This window comes from Zootoca vivipara, chromosome 7, assembly GCF_965207765.1.
Source record: "Zootoca vivipara chromosome 7, rZooViv2.hap1.1, whole genome shotgun sequence".
Taxonomy (NCBI): domain Eukaryota; kingdom Metazoa; phylum Chordata; class Lepidosauria; order Squamata; family Lacertidae; genus Zootoca; species Zootoca vivipara.
Window position 1 is genome coordinate 56913019 of NC_142590.1, and position 18369 is coordinate 56931387.

Below are 18369 nucleotides of genomic sequence, written 5' to 3' on the forward strand. Positions count from 1 at the left end.
AGATATGCACCCTTCAGGGATCAATTTTTTAAAAAAATTACCTTGGTATCCAAAAAAAGGGTTGGGTGGGAGAGGCATTTTATAATTTATCAAAATACAACTACTGGCATATCATTTAATATTTTTTTTGCAAAAATGTTCCCGGCTGTATGTTCCCTGAATATTTCCCACTATTTATTATTTTTTGGGTGGCTGCTGCCATTTCTACCATGGAAACACCCAGAACGGCACTAAGTCCAAGGCATTATGGAGAATACAAAATGATGTCTAGGCCACCAGGACACACTTGCTGCCTTTGCCTCTTATAGCAGCATAAAAAAACCCTTAGGAAAATGCAAAGAGCAGTGACATTGGCACTGGTAATGGTGAGCCCCATGCCCAAGTAACTGTTGGAGAATTTCTCCTCCACCCAGATAACTTTCAGTGAAATAATATCCCCATGTCTGCCGTCTGCAAACAACATGGAGAATGTTGCTGAAGTCAAAAAGGCCTGGGAGCTCTGGGCCAGGAGTGCCAACTAGAATAAAATATTGTGGGGCAGGTCAGCCCAGACCCACGTAATCAATTGCAAGACACGGCACACACACCATTTGAAAGGTAATGCACATCAACAGGGGCAGGGTGTGTGAAGAGGACCTCGGCCCCTAGGAGTTGGCACCTATGCTCGGCTGTATACAAAGCTACAGCACTGCTTTTGCAATAGGCATGCAACAGAACCTCTTTTCCACTCCTGTTTCCTCCAGCTCCCTGTATGCCCTCAAAATCAGCTCTGGGGGCAGAGGAGGACCCTCTTTTATTGCTATTAGTATTTCCTTTGTTAAATCTATATATTGCTCTTCATCAAGAAACCACAGGGCTCAGTTGGTAGAGCATGAGATTCTTAATCTCAGGGTTATGGGTTTGAGTCCTGTGTTGGGCAAAAGATTCCTGCGTTGCAGGGGGTTGGACTACATGGCCCTCGCCAGTGTAGTGTAGTGGTTAAGAGCGGTAGACTCGTAATCTGGGGAACCAGGTTCGCGTCTACGCTCCTCCACATGCAGCTGCTGGGTGACCTTGGGCTAGTCACACTTCTTTGAAGTCTCTCAGCCCCACCCACCTCACAGGGTGTCTGTTGGGGGGGAGGAGGGGAAAGGAGATTGTTAGCCGCTTTGAGACTCCTTCGGGTAGTGATAAAGCGGGATATCAAATCCAAACTCTTCTTCTTCTTCTTCTTCTTCTTCTTCTTCTTCTTCTTCTTCTTCTTCTTCTTCTTTTCTTCTTCTTCTTGTGGTCCCTTCCAACTTTACAATTCTATGTTCTATGATCTCACACATAATAAAAAAGACAATAACCCCCCCCCACACACACACTGTTTTAAGGCCACAGCTGAAAGCCTGGTTTAAGAAGGATATTCTTGCCTGACGCCTAAAGATATTTAACGAAGGCACCTGGGGAGAGCGTTCCACAAATGGGCTCTCTGGGCTGCCCATGGAGTGCCTCAGATGATGATTGCAGGATCTAAATCTAGGTTTGTTCATATGGGGAGAGGTGGTTCTTGAGGTATTGGGGTCCTCAGCTGCAGAAGGTTTTATAGATCAAATTGACCTTAGAAACTAATTGGCAGCCAGTGCAGTTGGGCCAGGACTGGTGTTATATTGGGTGGGTAGAATTCTGTTTTGCCAGTGTTGGTTACAACCCTCTGCTCCTGAGACAACAGCAATGGCAGGTGTAGGATTTTGGAATTCACTGCCAATGTATACCTGCTAGTTGATAGCAAAGGCAAAAGGGACAGCTATGTGAAGCTCAACCTTTCATCTTGGATGGAATCAATACAAGGAAACTCCAAAATTCCCACTCCCCAATACAGGAAAACTACATGGAAATGGAGTACTGAGAAAAGGACGCGTGGAAAAAACCTCAAAGACTGATTTCCGCTCTTTACCTCTATAAAACCATCAGACATTTTCAGATTCATCATCAAATCAAGAGGCAAGCATCTACACATCAAAGCCTAAGGTAAGACACTATCCAAGATGTATATCTATGCATTTGGCTTACTTTTCGGTAATTACAACATGCCTCCCTGCTTATATGCATACCATACAGGTGTTTGTATCTAGTTGATCTTGTTTGAAAGTTATTTTGTACCAGCAGTAATATGCTTCAGCCGAGTGATGAGTATGCATGCAAAGATCCAAGTAGCTGCTGTAAACTTACAGTGTTATTTGAATAAAGGACTGATCTTCCAGAATTAGGATTGGAACTACGGTAACTACATGAGAGACCAATCTCTGGCTATGAGATTATGCTACAGTGGAATTGGTTTCTGTATCTATTTTCACAATTTATAAACCAGTTAAATGTTATCAGAATGTGCACATCAAACTATAAAAATAGTGATCTCTATGCTCTGATATCTAAAATTTTAGTTTTCACTAAATAGGATTATGCTATACCTGGGTATTAATAGATCTAACTCCACAAATTCATCCAAATCTTTAAAAATGATCTAATGCTAATAAAAAAAAACAGCAACAACCCAATTTTCTGTTCCTTTTAATTTTGTACCATAAGGTCAATAATTACTTCTTTTGGAGTTAAATGAAATTATATGTTTATTAATTTCATTCTTACAGTGTAGCAACAAAATATTTTCCTCTTAACCTTTTAATCCATCTTTTTTATTAATTAATTTATTAATGAATTACGTTTATCAGTCACATTTTAGTCAAGCTTGGCTTTCAATAAGATTTTCAATTATTTAAATCCAATATAACATAAGATGTTTGAGATACATAGATGGGTGTATGGCAGTTTCTGCAATACAAGGATGAGGAGTCAGTGGCCCTTCATAAATTGTTGGACTCCAACTGCCATCATCCCCAGCCAGCATGATCAATAGTAAGGGATGATAGGATTTGGAGTCCAGCAACATCTGGAAGGGTTCAGGGTCTCCAATCCCTGTTCAAGTCCCTAGAAGTTGGTGACATGGTCCTGGACGCAGGTTCTCCCTTCAAAGGAAGGGTGAGGAGGGAGCTGCAGGTGGCAAGATACTGGTTTTATCAAGTGACAGAAGTGGTTCTCTTTTGCTTTGCCGAGTATCCAGTTAACTGGAAGGTGCACGGGGGGGGGGGAGCCCATTCTTCCTCTGTTTTTTCAATGGAAGATCACCTGTCTTCTTGATCATTTCCCATACCTTAAAGTGGACCAATCAGAATTGTAGTGGGTAATTATCAATTAATATAAAGGTGCTACAGTATTCTCTCTCTAATCCTTCACTAATACTTCCTAACTCTGAGTCCTGAAGCTGTGTTCAATACACACTCACCTGAAAGTAAGCCCCAGGGACCTTTCTACTACTATGAACTCATGAACTCGGTTTTCTTATCGTGTAAGGTTAAAGCCAAGTTTGCAACCTATTCCTGTATATATACCGTATATGTATGGTAAGGCCAGTGATTCATAAAATCACAGAATCATAGACTTGGAAGGGATCCCAAGGGTTATCTAGTCCAATCTCCTGGCAATGCAGAAATCTCAACAAGGCATCCGCAACAGCAAATATTTGTAAATATAAACTAACTAACTAACTAACCAACCAACCCTAACAGGCTTCACTTTGCACTTATTTATTTATTTATTTATTTAATAAAATGTATATACTGCTTGATTGGAGAGAAAAGAAACTCAAAGCGGTTATCAGGAGCAGCAGCATATTCATTGGTTTTCAACCTGCCCAGCCAAGTTTTTTCTGCTACTGGATATCTTATTTCTGCTCCAGAGTTCTGTCCAGAAAGCACTACTACCACACTGTAAAATATAAAGGAAGAATTTAAAGGGAGAAGTTACAGATAGCCTATGGTGAAAATAATAAAACAATACAAGAAGTTGCATGTCTGGATCAAATGAACATCTGACCATAGCTGTCAAGTTTTCCCTTTTCTCGCGAGGAAGCCTATTCAGCATAAGGGAATTTCCCTTAAAAAAGGGAGAACTTGACAGCTATGCATCTGACCCACTTGTGACCAGTCATGTTAAAACATTATTATTATTATTATTATTATTATTATTATTATTATTATTATTAGCACTTCACAGATGATGCATGAAGCATAATGCAGAGGCAAAATAATTCAAAAACATTTCCCCTCTTAACAGGAACACACTTTAGCCACCCAGGGGTTCTTCATTCTCCAGACTATGCAAGTCTTTTTCAGCCTCTTTTTCTATCTCCTGCTGGCACCTGTTTTGGGGAACAGGTTATTCCAGTTTGGACCTTGCAGCATTTCAATGAATATTAATGAAATCCGGGATGGCTTTGGTACAATTAAAAAGGTCATTGTAAGTATTGTTCTTTTCTCCTTCTATCAGAAGAGCTAATCTCTTGAAAACTCAGTGCAGAGGACATATGAAAGCCAACACGATAATAGTTTGCCTGCATTACTCCTTGAGTAGAGCATTTACAATTCACAAAGGTCCAAAAGTCTTGATAGCTGTGAGAGTGGGGTTGACTTTTAAGAGAAAGAAATTGGAGGAAAGATTGACAGCTCTGAGTGTATTCAGTAGATCTGTGTCAAATATTCTCTTTGTCAGTATTTATGTCAAATGTAGCGCTCATGGAACAGCTGAATGGGTTGTGGCAAAATAAATCCTTACTTTGCCAAATACTAGAATTATTTCATTGCTTCCTTGGCATCATTTTATTCCCTTGGCAGATACTTACAGTTCTTAGCAATATTTTCTTTCTTCCTCGTTTCCTTCACAGCTTTCCTTGACCCACCTTACTGTTAAATCCAATTGATTTTGTTTCCAAATGTCCACAATAGCATTGCATTAGACATCACCATCAAATTCACATGGGCCACCACAACCAATAGGATTAAATGACAATGTATGCAAACGAGAGTGAGGACTGTGAGGGAAAAGAAAAAATTGTGGACATTAAGTATAGCATTAATAGGGCTGTCATACCAGGATTACCAGGACATTACCAGGATTTCAAAGGGGGATTTTTGAAAGGCTGTGCTCAACTTTCGGGGTGTCCTGTTTTTACTTTTTGAAATATGGCAAGCCTAGCATTAAGAGAACATGGGTGTGTTTGCAAAAAATGCCAAAGCATGAGGAAAATGCTTTTCAACCCTTGTGAAAAAGAAAACAAAGCATGGTTGTTTTGGTATTGTTGTTGTTTAGTCGTTTAGTCGTGTCTGACTCTTCGTGACCCCATGGACCAGAGCACGCCAGGCACTCCTGTCTTCCACTGCCTCCCATAGTTTGGTCAAAGTCATGTTGGTAGCTTCAATAACGCTGTCCAGCCATCTCATCCTCTGTCGTCCCCTTCTCCTAGTGCCCTCAATCTTTCCCAGCATCAGGGTCTTTTCCAGGGAGTCTTCTCTTCTCATGAGGTGGTTAAAGTATTGGAGCCTCAGCTTCAGGATCTGTCCTTCCAGTGAGCACTCAGGGCTGATTTTCCTTCAGAATGGATAGGTTTGATCTTCTTGCAGTCCATGGGATTCTCAAGAGTCTCCTCCAGCACCATAATTCAAAAGCATCAATTCTTCGGCAATCAGCCTTCTTTATGGTCCAGCTCTCACTTCCATACATCACTACTGGGAAAACCATAGCTTTAACTATACGGACCTTTGTCGGCAAGGTGATGTCTCTGCTTTTTAAGATGCCGTCTAGGTTTGTCATTGCTTTCCTCCCAAGAGGCAGGCGTCTTTTAATTTCGTGACTGCTGTCACCATCTGCAGTGATCAAGGAACCCAAGAAAGTAAAATCTATAGCCACAATTAATTCAGCATAGAGAAAACTTCTAAGTTGTGTGTAGGCTAATAATATCCATATATTTAAAAGACAATCACCAGAAAGATAACAAGTGATTGTTCTATTTTGCCACTGAAGACAGGACAAGAAGCAACACCAGGAAACACAATTACTGCAAATGTTTAATTGCTAAACTGATCCATGAGTTGATTTGGAAAACTGAATTGTGGGTACAGGTTGAATGGGTTTAAACTAAATTAGATTGATAAAAAAAAACTAGCTGGCTGTCCTAAATTTACCTAGAAGAAACTAATATGAGTAAATGTGCTTAAAGCTATGTTGTAAGAAACAGTTCCCCCTGCAGAATTTCTGCAAATTGCTTGAAGAAAGTGGAGTCTCTCAACATTTAAAAAGAAAGTCAATGTAAGAAGTTTCAATAGAATTACTCTCACTCTTGTGCAGTGTGGGGAAAGAAAAGGGTTTTGGATTTAGATGAATTTAAAGAATTGATTTGAAGTTTTTCATCTTTAAGCATTCTAGTTTGAAATTTACAGCAAACCCAGATGACTGTTACCTCCATACATTCTTGCTTGGGTGCTTGTTTGCTAGATCAGAAATGTTTCGTTTCAATCAATTCAGAAACTCAACTTTAACCATCACATTTTATCAGTTCCCATAAATCTTTCCACTCCAAAAGCTGTTTCATTAACATTTTTAGCAATACTATCCAATGTAGTCTTAGCACCAAGAAACGTATGAAGTGAAGCACACGTAGTCAGGGAGTTGTCGCAGGTGAGCTGTGTGAAAGCAAGCTGATTTGCCAGCTCAGCAGAAGCTCCTTTTATTAGCAGAAAAAGCAGAATCAGTCAGATACATTTTGGGCTGAACCCTTTCACATCCTCCAATCACGAGGTTGTGGGGTGGTATAAAGTTATTTCGGTACCTGTTTCCACAGCATCACTTTCCCCTTGAACAAACAAAGTTTAATCAAAAGCAGACAAAGGCCACAGACAGGGCACGGCAGACTGCTCAGGAAGCGAAAGGTGAGACCAACGGCATGGTGTTCAGACAGCTGCGGCTTGTACATGGGCGATGTTGTGCCTCGCGCCCATGGCCGATTCCTACAAACATACTACAGACTCAGTAGTCTGAAGGAGCGTCTCCACCTTCATCATTCTGCCCGGACACTGAGGTCCAGCACCGAGGGCCTTCTGGCGGTTCCCTCATTCCACGCCTGCCCTGTGGAACGCCCTCCCAACAGATGTCAAAGAGCAGGGGTCAGCAAACTTTTTCAGCAGGGGGCCGGTCCACTGCCCCTCAGAACTTGTGGGGGGCCGGACTATATTTTGAAAAAAAATATGAATGAATTCCTATGTCCCACAAATAACCCAGATATGCATTTTAAATAAAAGGACACATTCTATTCATGTAAAAACACCAGGCAGGCCCCACAAATAACCCAGAGATGTATTTTAAATAAAATAACACATTCTACTCATGTAAAAACATGCTGATTTCTGGACCGTCTGCGGGCCGGATTTAGAAGGCGATTGGGCCGCATCTGGCCCCCGGGCCTTAGTTTGGGGACCCCTGTCAAAGAGGAAAACAACTACCAGACTTTTAAAAGACATCTAAAGGCAGCCCTGTTCAGGGAGGCTTTTAATGTTTAATAGATTATTGTGTTTTATTTTTCTGTTGGAAGCCGCCCAGAGTGGCTGGGGAAACCCAGCCAGATGGGTGGGGTATAAATAATAAATTATTATTATTATTATTATTATATTATTATTATTATTATTATTATTATTATTTTATTATCAGTGACAATATAAATATGGCTGATCTGAAAGTACAGTTGTTTTATCCTCCAGATATCATTTGATTTGTTACCTTTCTTCAAGCTGAAGTCTACAGTTATATTAAACTATATTTATGTGCTGTTTGGCTGTAGTTGTTTAATTATTGGTGTGGCAAAAAGCACATAATCAGAGTGGATCATCTCTCTTCCCTATTTAGCAAGCCAGAGATCCTATCAGAACAGCAAGCATTTTGCACCCACATTCTCTGCATAACTTTCAAGTAAGTGCTACTAGTTAGAATATCTCTTTGCAATTTCTGTAGCAAATGATATCACTATTAATATATTGGAACCAACTTGTGGAAAGCAAACAGGTTTTGCTTTAAATGAACATTAACGATCACACGGTTCATCCTGCTTTGAACAGTTCATTCTACTTTTGTCTGAAACTCCTTTGCCACCTCTTTTGCCCCTGGCTGGTTGATTTTAGATATCTGTTGTAAGTCAGCATGAGCACTTTATTTAAAATGGAAAGGCAGGATACAAGGGATTTTAGAAAGAGTGGGCTGAGGAGACTACAAATGTTGTACATTTCCTGAATGGTATGGCTTTAGATGGGTTGAAATGCCTTGCTGAATGTTAAGTTGCTATTCTGTGCAGAGTGTTGCTGTATATGTCTTCTAAACAAATAATGCAGTTCTATCAATCTACACTGAGAAGTAAGCCCTATTGTCTTTAGTTGGCTTTACTTCCGGGTAAATGTATTTGGAATGCTTGTAGCCCCAGGTCCATTTAACGGTATAAGACCTACTGCTGATGTGTAAACCATGTTTAAGGCTATTTTAGGATTGGTCAGCTTTTGGAGGGGGCGGGGGCAAAAAACCTTGTAAATTATGTAGGTGGGTTTTGTATTGCTGATTATCTTAGCATTCCCAACCAAGAAATGCATCAATTGGAAAATGATGTGTTGCTGGAGGCACTGTTTTTGGAAAGTGGCCTTAGATGTAGATCTGAGCTGCTTCCCAAAACAGCATGTTTTTTTAACCTTTAATTAATTAGTTCAACCTGCATTAATCTGGCAGTTCCAGTAGTACAGGACTCTCCACTGGCTGATGGGAAACACTGAATTAATGCAACATCAAATGCTTTAAAATAATGTTTGCATCCACTCAGAGTACACCCATTGAAAGCAATGGGCTTGACTAAGTTAAGTCTATTGGGTTTAGTGGGTCTACTCTGCAAATGACTAAGCTGAATACAACCCATTGTGATATGATACAAGATCGCCTGCTGGGGGGCTGGGGTGATGGGAACAGGATATAAGCTTTTATCAGTTTCCCTTGCTGGTGTGTGGGAAGCCTTTTGCGTGTGGAGACCTTTTAACCATCCCCAAGAAATAAATTCAGACAGACTCAAATTTTTGGTTTGGTTTTTGGCAGAATTTAGGCCACAACTTTATTGATTACAATCAAGTGAGTGGTTGCATAGGCTCTGGTTGGACTAGCTACCTGCAGCCCTGCAGGTAGTGCTGGCTCTGGGCACCAACCATAAGCCAGCCTTGGGTGAACACCTGGGATGGTGCCAAACAGGGGGTCTGCTCAGCCTCCACCCAGATGAGCCCTGGACTCAGGCTCAGGGCACAACCCAGCACGGGGAAGACCAACCATGAGTCCGTGGATTCCATCTTAAAGGAATACTCAATGCATAGGGATGACTAGACATCCTGCCACCTCTATCAACAAGAACCAGAGCCTATCCGTAACCTTACAAATTGTGACGGTTTGCTACGCAGCAGGCGAAATCCAAGTGGCACCAGCCAATCAGCCAAATGGGGAAAATTCCTGCCGTGCCCCTGTCCCAACGACAGGCGACACACGACTGCATAGCAAGGTCAAGCGCAAGCCCTAAATATAGGGAGAGGTGGGCGGGTCTTCCGATGCACTGAGTCCAAAAGAGAATCTCAGGGACACGTGCAGCGGGTTAAATAGTGGTCCCTCAATAGCTTTGATTGGCGTCCCTCTAGCCCAATTGCTCCCAAGATCAAGGGACCACCAATAGGGTGCTGTGGCCGCTCCAATGTTCCCACCCACAATACAGGGTCTGATTGCCAGGTTCCACCGCAACAGGTGCCCTTTTGTTAGGGAGGACCCGATTTCTCAATGCAAATTTGCCTAAAGGTTCTGAAAAATCTACAACTGTCATTGTCTGGAAGCTTTGTCTTACAGTGTTTAATAAACCCAAACTCTCTCCCTGGAGATTTTAGACAGCTGTTGCCTTGCTCGTAGCATCTTAAGATTTTACCTGGACAAAGTCTTCAGGCACTGTGAGACAGGAAGTCTTTACATCAATCGGAAAATCAGTGGCATAGCCAACTCCTTCCTCAGCATAGAGAAGAAATTCAGAGTGTGTGTAAGTCACACGTTGGTTTTGTGGAAATTATCAAATTTTCATTGCCCTGAATGTTTATTAGGAAGGGATGTAAATTAATCTGACTAATCTTCAGATTTGTTCATTACGATACTGTTGCCTTCTTTAAGTTACAGAATGTGAACCACTTGAAAGGGTCAGTTTTCTTTGGAGGAGATACTGCCAGTATCTTGTGATATATTTTAAAGATATTATGCAATAGATAATGCCTAATGTAGAGAATTAGCAGGAATGTGCAGAGAAGTACACACGTAGGCAGTTCTGGCCCCAATGTTGAACAACTACCACAGAGCATTACTGAAATAAAGATAACAATTGAGGCCCACCAAAGAATATTTTAGCGTAACCTCCATACTCACAAGAGCTGTTCATTCAGGGTTGCAGCTGGCCATTACACACATAGCAGGACAAACTCCTTACCCTCTACCTCAGTTTTCCATTAAAAGGTGAATCTAACTTACATTAACAATATATGAACTGAAACACAGCCAACCTTTGAATTTTGCACTTCTCCAAAGTTTGCATTATAGTTCTCCTGCCAAGTAATATGTATAAAAATGCACACACAGTGGTAAAGTTTCCATTAAAATTCATGTATTATTAATAATAATTATAATAAATTTTATTTATATCCCGCCCGCCCTGGCCAGGACTGGGCTCAAAATGGTGAAAATATGGTACAAAATGCATTATTTTAGGGGAAAATGTTCTGCAAAAATGTGTACAGGCAATTTCTGCAAAAATATCAACGGGCCAATTTCCCCCAATGCTTTAAGGTGCAAAGCCCTCTTGTGCCTTAAAGAACTGCATAGGGCACTGGGCTTGAACATATATATCAGGAGATATTTGCACTATGTAATGAATTTTCATGAAGACTTCTTTTTCAAAAAAAATATATACAAGCTGATATAGAAATCTGAAGTTAAGAATAGAACAATTTTTTTCCAAAGCCCCACTTTGGTTCTACAGTATTTCCATTAGCACTCACCACCCAAGCTCACTATTATTGGTAGTGATGGATTCACTGTAGTACAGTCTGATAATACGCAGCTGATGAAACTAGTATGTCCCAAACCTCCACTGAATTTTATTATACTAATGGCTATTCTTACTATAATTTCCCAGCAGGATGAAAATATGTGCAGCTGTGGGGAAGAGGCAACAAACAAATATCAGCAGATCATCACCAACTATGAGCAGGTAAACTGATCGGACTGCAACCTGAACTTTAAAGTGCAATAGAAATTCTTATTGATTATGATATTAATCTTAACAACAAAAATAAAGGCAGCAGGTGACTAAAGGGGAATGTTTACATCCCACCCCTAAATGCTAATGTTACCCCCCCCAAAAAATGCTTTTGTTATTGACCAAGTTTTCATGTCAATTAACTTCCAGATGGATGTTACACTTGCTGCTACGAAAGCCCTTGGAGAACTGGATATCCTGCTTAATTGGCTGGAGGCATATTAGAATCAGAATCAGTATTCTGTGTTACATAGTCAATTCTAGAGAATTAAGGAGATAAAAGTGGGCACTTCACTAGTGAGCACTAGATGGGAGGCTTTAAAAAACACCTGGGTGCCCATTAGACTGCCACGTGGTTGAGCAGGCACACGTCAACAGGCCAATTTCCCCCAATGCTTTAAGGTGCAAAGCCCTCTTGTGCCTTAAAGAACTGCATAGGGCACTGGGCTTGAAGGATGCACACACGCAGCCCCTGTACTTGAACAGGAAGGATTTGACTTTAGCAGCAGGACTATGCAGCAGGTTCAGCTCTATGGAGTTAGCTTTGGGCACAGCACCTCTGCTCCAGTCAGGTAACACCTCCTACATTCTCTTTGCTCATCTGCGAGTCAATTGCACCACCTCCCGAATCATGCAAGACTTTCTACAATTAAATGAGCAGCAAAAACCAAATCAAACCGCATCTTGTTGTAAAGCATATGTGCTCTTGTCTTGGACAGCTCCCATTTCTTTCCGCAAGACCTAGGCAGGAGTCGTACTGAGTAGATTGCCAGTGCACCCATCCATTGTTAAATGAGGAGGAGTCAGGCAAAACATATTGTTAAAAACAAAGCATTTCAAGCTACATTATGGATAGTTCTTCTCTTCCAGTGAGCTTACATCGAAAACAGCAGCAAGAACCCAACCCTGAATAGGTGATTGCTGTCTACATATTTCCTCCGCATGTTGATCTCTATCACAATTATTTAAAAACACTCTCATGGATATCAACAAGTATTATGCTGGAAGCACATTCATTTCTGTTAAACTTTAACTATTCCAAAAGCAGGTTTCAAAATATCTATGGTCTGATGACAAAAGTTATGCATATGAAGACAAGGTTCCAGAACAGAACACTCCCAACACAAAAGCAACCAGCTCATGTAGGGACCCCTGGCACCCATTGTAATGGCTTATGCGTGGAAGAGGCTTTGATTCAGAGAGCTGAAAATGCAGTAACATCTCTTCCTTGAGATTTTGTGAAATTCTTCCCCACACCCTTCCTTCTACTGGAGAAGAATGCTACCCAGGAATCACATTTCTGCCGATTTGCAAAGGATAGTGGGGGGGGGGGGGAATCAAGGCAATTGTTTGGATTTCAGGGCTGTTGCAAAAGTTCCGTTGTTCAAAACATGTCTGCTCTTGAACACCTTTCACTCATTTCAAGACGTTTGTATATATGTTCTTGGAAGGCTGCATGTGTTCATGGTTAGACATGTCCAGGCCACAACTCCCTATCATTTTGTTTTTATTAATTTGTGCATTATTGTCCCTTGCCATCCTGGAACTAGTATTTTCACATGTTTGTTGTACATATACATATCTTTCACTGGGCATTAGGACGTGGGATTCTAAAACCCAAAAACAAATACAGCCATGAACCCCAATTAAAAAGGTAAAGGTAAAGGGACCCCTGACCATTAGGTCCAGTCGTGACCGACTCTGGGGTTGCGCGCTCATCTCGCATTATTGGCCGAGGGAGCCGGCGTATAGCTTCCAGGTCATGTGGCCAGCATGACAAAGCCGCTTCTGGCAAACCAGAGCAGCACATGGAAATGCCATTTACCTTCCTGCTATAGCGGTTCCTATTTATCTACTTGCATTTTGAGGTGCTTTCGAAATGCTAGGTTGGCAGGAGCTGGGACCAAGCAATGGGAGCCCACCCCGTCACAGGGATTCGAACCGCCGACCTTCTGATCAGCAAGCCCTAGGCTCAGTGGTTTAACCACAGCGCCACCTGGGTCCCTTTCATTGAACCCCAATTACTTTGATATAATATGCAGGAAAGGAAAGGAAATACATATTTGTTGGATGGTGACATAGCTCAGTTTATGTTAAGTCAGAAACAGAAGATTGGAGAAGTGTCTATAGTGAATGTGTGGATATGTGCAAAATCAGCTCAATTTTGTAAATGAGAACAACTCTGGCAAATAAAGGAGAAGAGGGACAATTATGCTAGATGAGGGGGAATTGAAAGATACTTTTGTCCAATATGAAATAACTTGGGAAGGCTGCAACCAGTTCAATAACGTACCAACTTTTATATAAAGAAATTTGGAAATGCTAATTGGGGCATGTCACATATTGCAGATGACATAAACTATCCATTGTATCTCCACATGCAACACACTAAAAGAAATCATGTCCATAGAAAATGGAGCAAATAGGTAAACTGATTGTAGGAACCAAATATAAGCTATTACTGGTAAATCTTGAAACATTAATATTTAGATTAGACTAGTTCATCATGGAACAGGCTTTGATCCAGCAGATGCTCCCAGCAGAAGAAAAGAGGTGGTGATGTTCCCTCTTCCTGCTCACCACCATTTCCCACACTGTTTTGGAGAGTGCCCTAGTCCTCCAGAGCAGCTTTTCAGATGGCACAGGGGCTGCACTAGGAAGCAGGAAGCAGTGAAAATTGCCTGTATAACTCTTCCTTCCTGCAGGAGTGTCCTATGTGCAGAGTTCTGCTCATGGGAATTCTGGATCCCAAGCTTATAAATTTAAGGCTGCTATCACTAAGCGGTGCATACCTCATAGTAAATATGCCAAGGTTTGAATGTGAGGGATGTAGCCCTATCACCAAGAGCCTAGAGTAAGTTCCGCTGAAGTAAGGCAGAGTTGCTTTTGAGTAAACATGCATAGGAATGTGCTGTAAATATATTAAAGACTGTGAGTTTTCATATACTACAAAGCTGAGACAAGGAAGTCTTTTAATAAGATCAACTTCAGTTGGGACAAAAACTAAACATCTGATGGACCAATACCACCTGTTAATTATACAGTACTTATACAGCACAATTTTCTGCATATAATTTATATACTGTATATTGTTTCACTACTGCCTTTCATGAAAGCAAGGTGATGTACAAGGTCTACTTTGAAGTGCAGCTGGGCTCAGTAGGGCTTTCTCCCTAGTAAATGTGTTTAGGATTACAGCCATAATTACACAATGCATTTGATTTAAATGCAATTAAATGCTATACACTACTGTACTTGTCTTGAAATAATACCTTCTGTATTTCTCTTTGTATTGCTAAATGGATGGTTGTGTGTGAGAAACACATTTTTTGTGTAATCTACTCAAACAATATATTTCCAAAATGTTTCACATTCAGAAAACATTTAGTATTGACCTGAGCTCCCCTGAATTCTCTTGTTGTGGCAGGAGATACAGCAATAAATTTGCATCTAGCACTAATGCTTTGATGAGATTTACTTTTTTTTGTTTTGCAACTTAATACTATACATTTTACACAAATTACTCTGTTGCATCTTACGGGGGTCTATGTGATATTTGTATAATGAAGTATACAAAGAGGGGGAATCTTTTGCACTGCAACACAGTTCTCCAAAGGTTTCCTTCATCAGGTTATGTCAGTTTGGGGCTCTGAGACAACACAGCTTTCTTAGAACTGGGAAAGACAACTTCTCAGGATAACAAGCACTGGCAAAGACAGCTTTTGTCAGTGATTGAAAGGAGCAGCTTTTACAACCAACCCTACGCTTCAAAGAATATGATCATACTAAACACCACATAGCCACACACAAAATGTATTCAATCACTTCAGAACTCCTCACAACATGTTACACCTCTGTCCTACAGATGAGGTTAAATATGTGTATAAGAAATAAAATGAGGGAATGAAGCTTTCACCCTAGCAGCCCCCTGCCTCACAGCCTTACAGAATCAGAGACAAAATGTATAAAGATGAAACCAGCCTCTCCCTCAGTTTTCCGCATCAAAACCTATCGCAAAACAACAACACAATGCTTTTTTTTAACTTAGAAGTAAACCCTACTTTGTTCAATGGGGCTTACTCCTGGGTAAGTGGGTATCAGTATGAGTTTCAAGTCCTTTAAAAGATTGGACACCATAATATCCCCCACAAGAAGCCCACCCAAAACTCCTTATAATGCAAGTTGCTTTTATACTGAGGTGAAGCTACCTTGCTGATCCTTTTGGCTGGAAAGGCAGGAGGATATAAACATGCTCAATAAACAAATATTTATTAATAAATAATGTCAACACCAACACTACAACATATCATGAAATACTACAAACTGCAAGTGCAATAGCCATGAACATTGGCTGACAATTATTTAGTACTGTACTGGATCATTTATGGGGTTAGCAGTGGAATGTTCTGCTTGTAGAAATGCCAATTTTTATCCATTCCTTCTCCCCCTTGCTGTCCCAAACATAAACCCTGGAGAGTTGAGGGACTCTCTGGGACATTTTTTAGTTAGTGATTTAGCTGCGCTAGATCAAATGAACTTTGTACATATTTGGGTCCAACACATAAATAATGTTAAGAACACATAAATAATGTTAAGAAGAATAAACATCTGTTTGTACCCAATGGAGCACCAAGTAGCCTCCCCATCAGTGCGAGGATTTATGATTGCACAATGGGACTCCCCCCTCTTTCCCTTACAAGTGCCCCAAGGCCTCCCCAAATTTGCTCTGAAGGGTTGAAGGAAAACCCAGAACAGATTTAGGGATGCATGAGAGGAGGAGATGAGGGAAGTTGCATTGCACATGAGATGTTTACATAGCAATACAAGTTATTGCCAGGTGTCAAATACAGATATCCAATATCAGATATTGGAGCATTTGGCAGATATCAATGCTAGTGGATGAAGCTTTTGAGGGTTCACAAAATTAAATTCATTTCATCTCCTCTGTGTGGCCCATTCTTGTGTCCAGCCTTTTCCCTAGTCTGTCTTATCGATCCAATCCAGTAGGATGTCCAGCTCCCCAAGGGCTTTAACTGCTGCAGAGTGTGAGTCCATCTGAAAAGGAACAGGAAAAGATAAACCTTTCAAACAACCAGTGTGAATACTGGATAACAAATGACATATCTTTGGTGTCTCCTGCATTACTTCTGTAGCTGCTTGTACAGCAAGGTGTAACAGAAAAAGTATGGGTAGGTACCTTAACAGGGTAAACAGCAGCTTCTGCAGGCTTATGGGAAATTTATATCAGTGCAAGGGGGAAATTTTACATTCTCAATCCAAAGTGCCCTCCTTCCCTGCCCACTTGCTTTTATTTTCTTTAAGAGACAGGAGATCCAGTTATGGATCTCTTCATCTGGTTCTGCCATGGTTCAGCTTAGCATGAGCCAACAGTGTGATGCACCTGCAAAAAAACCCAACTAATGCTATTCTAGGCTGCATCAACAGAAGTATAGTGTCCACAGGGTCGGTGCTAGGGTTTTTTGTGCCCTAGGCGAGATCACCTTCTGCCCCCCCCCCAATTAATAAAAAATAAAATAGAAAAAATAGAAAATAGAAAAAATAGAAGAAAAATAGAAAATAGAAAAAATAAAAATAAAAAATAGGAAAAAATAAAAAAGTAGAAAAAACAAAAACAAAAATAAAATAAAAAACTGTTGATCCGGCTAAAATCAATATACGAACGATCACAATATTTCAGTGGTGTTTTTAAGTGAGCTTAAAAACTGCCCAAGCGAGGAAGCCATGGAGAGGCGAAGGCGGGATGCTCCCTCGCAGCCACCGCCGCTCAGCACCACCACCGCCTCATCCTCCTCCCCGAGCTTGGCTGTAGCGGCGGCAGAACTTTTTGATGGTAAGAGCTGTTTGACAGTGGACTCTTGTGGTGGAGTCTTCTTCCTTGGAGTTTTTTAAGCAGAAGTTGGATGGCCATCTGTGATGGATGCTTTAGTTGAGATTCCTGCATTGCAGGGAGTTGAACTTAGATGACCCTTGAGATCCCTTCCAACTCTACAATTCTACAGTTCTATGAAAGATCAAACCTATCCATTCTGAAGGCAAATCAGCCCTGAGTGCTCACTGGAAGGACAGATCCTGAAGCTGAGGCTCCAATACTTTGGCCACCTCATGAGAAGAGAAGACTCCCTGGAAAAGACCCTGATGTTGGGAAAGATTGAGGGCACTAGGAGAAGGGGACGACAGAGGATGAGATGGTTGGACAGTGTTCTCAAAGCTACGAACATGAGTTTGACCAAACTGCGGGAGGCAGTGGAAGACAGGAGTGCCTGGCGTGCTATGGTCCATAGGGTCACAAAGAGTCGGACACAACTAAACGACTAAACAACAACAATGAAAGATCCTAGGTTGCCAGCTGGGCTTGGGAAATGCTGTGCTTGTTGTTGTTTTTCTGAACAAGCCATGAAGACAGTTTCTGGAGTGACAGGAAAGGGTTCCAGCCAGGCTGGTCTCATGCCAACTGTCAGTTCAAAACCAGACTTCTGCAACCCGCTCAAGAGAGCTCCTGCATTCCATTAGCTAAATTGCAAAGTGAAAACACATTTACCTTCTGAAACTGATTCAGGATTTGTTCATATATTTGATTGGCTTCCTTCCCACAGGAGCATGTTGTGACAGTATCCTGAAGGAAAATAATGTATTAAATAAATTATGTTTTGACATATTTCTTCATGTATATTGTGTTCAAACATATATCTTAAAGTGGAACAAGTACTGCTGAACTGAATGCAAAAACAAATGCTGAATTACTAAATTATCATGTTTGGTATGATAATTCTCTACTTGTGAAAAATATGTGGGGAGATCCATTTAATAAAATATGGAAAAGAGGGTCTGCAGAAGCAGCTAACTAGTTTATAATCAGTTTCTTCCTAGTCAGCTGTAACTACTCATGCATGTAAGTGCTGTACAAAGCTAATTGGTCATCAAATGCCACGTCAGGCAAAGGAGGAAGAAAATGTAGCAATGAGAACATCAAAGAGCTATATTATTTGACACTACTACAAAGGCTAATGAAAAAATGGAAGCTTTTGGCACTTTACTGAAGACCAATTTTAAATTACAAATCTGAATTTAGGTTTACTGAATGCATGTTATTAAGACACAAAGCCCATTTTAATATATATCCTGGAATCATTCTTGCA

At 40.9% G+C, this 18369-nt stretch overlaps 1 long non-coding RNA gene across 2 annotated transcripts in view; it reads left to right on the forward strand.

Annotated features, from left to right (window-relative positions):
* LOC118088580 (uncharacterized) overlaps positions 1-12546 on the forward strand; it is a 51895-nt gene extending 39349 nt beyond the window's left edge. The window contains exons 6-11 of one of the 2 annotated variants that reach the window (XR_004693028.3): positions 1847-1995; positions 4138-4320; positions 7756-7818; positions 9794-9946; positions 11090-11164; positions 11363-12546. This is a non-coding gene — a long non-coding RNA (uncharacterized LOC118088580). The remainder of the gene's footprint in view (positions 1-1846; positions 1996-4137; positions 4321-7755; positions 7819-9793; positions 9947-11089; positions 11165-11362) is intronic. The other variant, XR_004693030.3, reaches the window with a different exon arrangement.
* Positions 12547-18369: the final 5823 nt, after the last annotated feature.